The sequence below is a fragment of the Medicago truncatula genome, chromosome 5 (genome assembly GCF_003473485.1).
Source record: "Medicago truncatula cultivar Jemalong A17 chromosome 5, MtrunA17r5.0-ANR, whole genome shotgun sequence".
Classification (NCBI taxonomy): Eukaryota; Viridiplantae; Streptophyta; class Magnoliopsida; order Fabales; family Fabaceae; genus Medicago; species Medicago truncatula.
In genome coordinates, this window is record NC_053046.1 from 14,875,631 (window position 1) to 14,882,177 (window position 6,547).

Consider the following 6,547-nt stretch of genomic DNA (forward strand, 5'->3'; position numbering starts at 1 on the left):
ACTTGATATGTTTAATTAATTATTCAATGAGTCGTCGTGGCCTAACAATGGATATGGTATATTGACAGCTAAGTGTTTGATTAATTTTATAATTAGTCTAACTCGTGCTTTGTTTTACCTAATTAAGCTTGATGAAGTATATTTCTTCTGGTTTATGTATTTTTCATATTACAATAGTGGACCCATCAATATATATATATATATATATATATATATATATATATATATATATATATACACTTACATGGGTCCTTATCAAATTGGAGGTTTTGCTCTAATATTACCAGATACAAGTTTGTTTGTTAATTTTCCTTAAAAAAAAAAAAAAGTTTGTTTGTTAATATTGTTTTCACTATTTCTTTAATTTATCTCTCAGTTCCCTCATTTAATCTCTCTTGGTTAAAATCCTAAAAGATTTTTTTTAAATTATTACTAATCACTAGAAAACATTTAAGACAGTTAATGCGAAGTAAGGGTAGATTTTTTTATTTTTTTTTTGAAGGAAGTAAGGGTAGATTTGACAAAGTATAAAAAAGTACAAAAATATAAGTAAAATGGAACAAAAATTTGTTTAAAATGATATGTATTAAACAGCAAAAAGAGTATTCTTTTGTATGCGCTAGTCAAATATTATACTTATGACTACATACTTAAAAGATCGATTATCTCATAACTTGTTGGTATATTTTTACATATTAATTATAAGAGGATATAATATTTATCAATCAGGTCGTTGACGACATCTCTAACAATTTCAGCACCAATTTTATATTCAACGAGATTTTAAACACTTGCAAAATTTAATTTATGAATCATCAAAACTTTAAGATAAGTTTCATCAAGAGACAATCAAATAATGTTGCCCACTTATTAGTTAGGGCGCCATTATCTTATACTAGTTCCAACTCTTAAATTTATGATTATATGTCATCTTTCTATTACAACTACTATTAATACTATAAGATTAATCACTATTAATTATTATCGCATATGGGGTCATTTTCTTTGTTGATTTGTATATGTTTGGTTAGGTTTGATAAACTCCAAAAAGCCTACCTTTTGGTAACAAACAGAGACAGAGGAGAATCAAATGATATAATCTCCAATAAAATAGTGAGAATTTCATAAATGCACACATTTGAAACTACTTAGAGAAAACGACGTGATGAACAATCTATCATGTTGACGATTGTGTAATTCTGAGATTAGCTAGTCATTTGAATCAAATTTCTTCATTAATTAGCTCGTGTTTAGGCCAACACACTTCTTTATTTGTTACAAATGCTTATTATAGCATGCTTTTAACATTTCTTTTGTTTTTTTATATTGCGTACTTGTATAGATAAATTATATCCATGTGTTTTTAGGGTAATTTGAAACCACATTTGTGTAAAGTCTCCAACTCGACAATTTTAGATAGTAAGTTAGTATCGTAAAATAAAAAAGAAAAGGAATGTTGCATTTTAGTAAAAATGGTAGTTACCTTTAATTGTCTTTATTTGTGTCTAAGAGATGTCAACTTAATGTTTAGAGCTTTGTTTTGTAATTTCATAGATACAATATATGGCATATTAGAACATAATATGATGTAGTAAATTGTTTGTCTAGTATGATCGGAGGTGCGATTGAGGGATCTTGGCAGAAGTCATGAGAGAGAAGCAAGGGTTGAGTGCTCTTCTATCTCTTCCTGATGCTTTTATTTTTACTAGTAGGAGACATTGTGTTCTGACCTATTGGAAGCAAGAGTTGAGTGCTCTTCTCTCTTTTCTAGGTTAAAATTAGAATAAAAAGTAAGTACCATTAGTTTATATTTTGTGGTATATTACAGGACCTGCGATCTTTGGGATGATGATATTGAATGACTTTTGAGTAGTACACTTTCGGCAGTTGCTGCATTCTTCTCTGTCGCCAATCTTCTTTAAGCAAATGGGGATGGTGTACCTGCATATGCTCCAATGTTCAAGTTCGTGAGTGTGGGATGATAGGTGTATTTTCTGAATAGTGAACATACCTGACCCTTGGGTCAAGAGCCAATATTTATAATTGACGATTAGGGTTTAGGCCCTTGTACCTTTTCCTAGACAACTATCTTGGAAGGGCAATTGTTATCCTTTGAAGGACATATGTGAAGCTTATTCTTTGGTAGATTCATGCCACATACCATGTCGGTTGTTCACCTTTTAATTTGGTTTGTGTGCGCTCGTGTGCCACAGATCATAGTAGTTGTTCATCTTAGCACGTTTTCTTCTTTTACCACGGGCCTTGGTGATTGTTCACCTTAGTTAGTGATCTTCCCCGTTGTAGGTTTCTTAAGTCGTCTTTCATGTGGATCTGTTCGCCCTCATGTCACAGCCCCATAGACTCCTCCTAGGAGGAACCCTTTGGAATTTATTAGTGGTTAGGCTTTGGTCCATGCTTAAATAGTTTCCCATCAATCTATTATTTGAGGAACTCATGTGATAGCTTGTACATGAAGTTGAAGGGAATCCCTTTATAGTTAGAATATGTTAGCGTGTTTATTCCGTTTCTCAGGCCATTTGGTCCATTATTGCGAGTTAGGTTGCTGATCTTGTGGCTTAATGAGGACAGGTGGACTTAGTGCGTTCCCCCTAGACTGATCATTGTGATTGTTGGCCGTTTATCTCTTTTTTGTGTCATTTTGATCTTTTATTCATGCTTGCATATGAAATATCAAGCTTTAAATTTATGATTTTGTACGAGAGCATAAAATATATTTAAGACTGAGAGTTCATAAGAAAACAAAACCATAGATTTAAAGTTTGAAATTCATATCAAAATATGTGAAGGATCAAAATGACTTGGAAAAAAAAATAACTAAATTATTACTTCATTCATTTCTTTTTAAGTGTTGTTTGAGTATAAATTTAGCGTTTCTAATTTAACTGTCGTTTTGATAGTTTAAAGATACAATTTGTCAATTATACTTTTTTCTCAATTACTCTTTTTTACTCTTTTTCAATAAAACTAATTAATGTTATCTATTTAGAAAACTCAAGTTTTTTTGTTTTTGAAGAAGAAATGAAAATTTATTTTTTGTTAGGAAAATTCTATGGTACACCCAAAGATATGAGTGTATTGGTACACTAAATCATTAAATTAGTAGTTAAATGTGTTATTTTTTAAAGAGAAAAATTGTTTTCTATCACCTATAATTATAATAATTAAATCTTATTTATCAAAAACATCGACGAAATAAAATTTGATTTTTCTGAATTTTTAGTACTCGTAATAGAGAATTTTGATTATTTTTTACAATAAATCTAAAAAAATTAGTATGATTTTTATAAACAATGAAATGATGCTTTTTTTCTTATGAAATGATATTTTCTAAAATATAGATATCAACAAATAGCTTTTTATTTCATAAAAATGATAGTTAATTTATAAATTTTTGAAGTAAGAGTACCGATACACCTTAATTTGCAGGTGTACCGTAGAAGTTCCCTTTTTGTTAACTCAAATTTAAACAAAATTTTGTTACCTATAATAATGCTTCCATGAAAAGTTTAAATTCTATAAATAAAGTAACATCGTTAAAAATTTCAATTACAAAGAACAATTCTAGTGAAAAAAAATAAGAGAATATGTATGCAAAAAATGGAATTTATTAGAGAGAGTAAGAGTAACTAACAATTGTTTGTTATGAGAGAAAAATAACACATTAAATTTATTCGAAAGAAAAAATGTGTGTAAAAAAATATAAATTTATTGGTGGATTAAAATTAGAGTATAATAGAGAAAAAATATCTAAATATCCGTTTTTCTGATTTGGTGTTACTATTATAAAACGACATCTAAAAAAGACGAGGAAGTATGTGAAATTAAGTTAAGGGACATTGAGATAAAAAAAAAATATATATCTAATTTTTATAAATTTGTTTGGAGGGTTTATCAATTTTAACACCTAATATAAAGTTATAATAAGTGTTAAGATTGTTTTATTTCGGAGAACATTTTTATAGGTAAACCTTATTGGTAGTACTCTTTTGACTTTCTCGGATTTCAGGTGTACGAAGGGAAAGTTCTAAACTTTTTTCTATGATTCGTAGTAGAGCAATGAGCTCAGTTTGATCAAATGAAGTTAAAATACAACATGAGTTTTTTTTTTTTTTTATTATGCTAAACTACAACATGAGTGGTATAAAAGTATTCGTATTCAGAGGACTATAAGCTTACAATTATGTATAATATGGACTCTAAAAAATGGACTAAAAGTGAACTATTACCACTTTTAGTAATGAATAAATTTTATAATAAAATAAAATGAAAAGTATATATAATATTTTATTAAAATTTACACACAAAAAATAATAAGGTTTACTTTTGGGCCAAGTTTATATTAGACATCCTTTTATTTCAATTATAGAAGGATCTTTCATCTACCACTCTTTGGATTTTATTATAAAGAAAGTTCATGATACAATATTTATTATTATCATTTATTCTCTATAGAGATTAATATCACGAATCATCATATAGATCACAATAGGTGTAAAATTGCTCCTTAAGAGCTTTACTGATGCTATTATTTCTTGACTAAGTATAAACTTAAGATCTCTGAATAAATGGAAAGAGACTCGAACTATCTCATTCAAGAATTAAGATACGTTTGTGCTATTTTTGATATTATTTTATTTTTAAGCAAAAATGATATATTTATAATTGGTACTCTACCTTTAGCAAAAAAACTCCCAAACACAAACTTCATTTTTGCCAAAGAGGCGACCTCTAGGATTGATCCACCACTCATAAGAAAATGCAAGGCAACCCTTCTCCATTTGCTAGAAACCATTGCAAAGAAACGTGTTGTATATGCTCCACCACATCTTCTACCTTGGCCACTTTATCCTTGAAAACACCATCATTTCTACCCTTCAAAATAGACCATAAAGTAATATGCCAAATCAACATTAATCCCTTACACTCCCTTCCCTTCCTCAAAAGAAGCACCAACTTTGGAAAAAAAATTCATGTGACTTTCGGATAACACCATCACCACTTCGAACCACTTAAAAATTTATACCAAATATCACCCATAAATATACAAGTGATAAAAAGATGATCCTCAAATTCGGGCACAGTCGGATACCACAAACAACTAGAGTCCCCTCCATTTGTACAATCCCTCCTATGAAGAAAATTCACTCTTGTCATTATACACCCAAGGAGCATTTGTATATATATATAAAAAAAAAAAAAAAAAAAAACTATAATTTTTTATGGAGCATAAATCTTCCATTCAAATTTGATCCAACGACTCCCCTTTCATAGATCCCAACAAAAGAGATGTAGAAGAAAGATTATTAAACAATAGATAAAAGACTTAATAAGTTTGTCCTATTTTCCACAATTATTCTTAATATTATTATTATTATTGTTATTGTTATTATTATTATTAATTATTATTATTAGCTTTTGATTTCAAGGTGAAATAGATTTTGGAAGAAGAAGAAAAAAAGTGATGGGTTTTTTGGTCAAAATATTAGGTCATGAAAAGACAGAAAATAGTGGCTACTATTTAAAAAGAGACATGTAGACTTTCCCAAACATGAAATGATGATGGTATGTAACTATGTATCTTTGATGCCGATATTCCACTCCATTTGGCAAACGCACTTATGCGAAATATGAGCGTCTGCTTATACAAATGAGAATCAAGTTCATATTGCCCTTTATAGCCTATCAAAATCTAATGTTAGGTCAACACCATTTATTCAACACCATAATCATCATGAAAACAGCTAAGTACTCAATGTTGTCTTTTACTTTGGGTACAAATTCTCTTTTTCAATTGAATTTATTAGTCTTTTTTATCCTATATTATAAATGTCTCGGTAGATTATTTCACACAAACTAAAAAAACTTATGTAAATAAAAGAAAGAGAATAATAGTTTAAATAAATTCAATTTACTAAAAATTGATGTATCCATTATTATTATTATTATTATTATTATTATTATTATTATTATTAATATAATTAAAGAAACTAATTGCTAAATATTAGTTGAAGGATAAAATTAGAGAGAATAACAATATTATACAAAGCTCTAATCAACATGTATGACTAAGAACACTTGGACAAGATGTTAAGAAATGTCTTCGTGAGCTTAATTCAATTGCTTAGGACATTACATAATAATTGTGGGGTTCAGACACCCCACTTCTCTACATTTAAAATGTGTAAGCTCCAATCACTAGGTTACTTGATTAAAAAAATATGGTAAAAATTTTTTTTACCTCTTAACTAGACGTTATGAGTTCGAATTGTGCTTAAGAAAGCAACAATGTTAAATATCTTGATGGAAAATTTTGTCATTCATTGTAATTATTTATTGAAGTGGAAGCAAAGCAAGGTTGTTACTTCACTTGTTTAATTACTTGTTTGACATGTCTTGTGGTTCACAAGACTATTTCTTGTGGTTCACAAGACTATTTCTTGAAGTGAAAGACAAGCAAGATGATTACTTCATATTTTTACTTTTTGATCGCCAAGTTTGAAGGGGTGTGTGATGTTTATATATATGT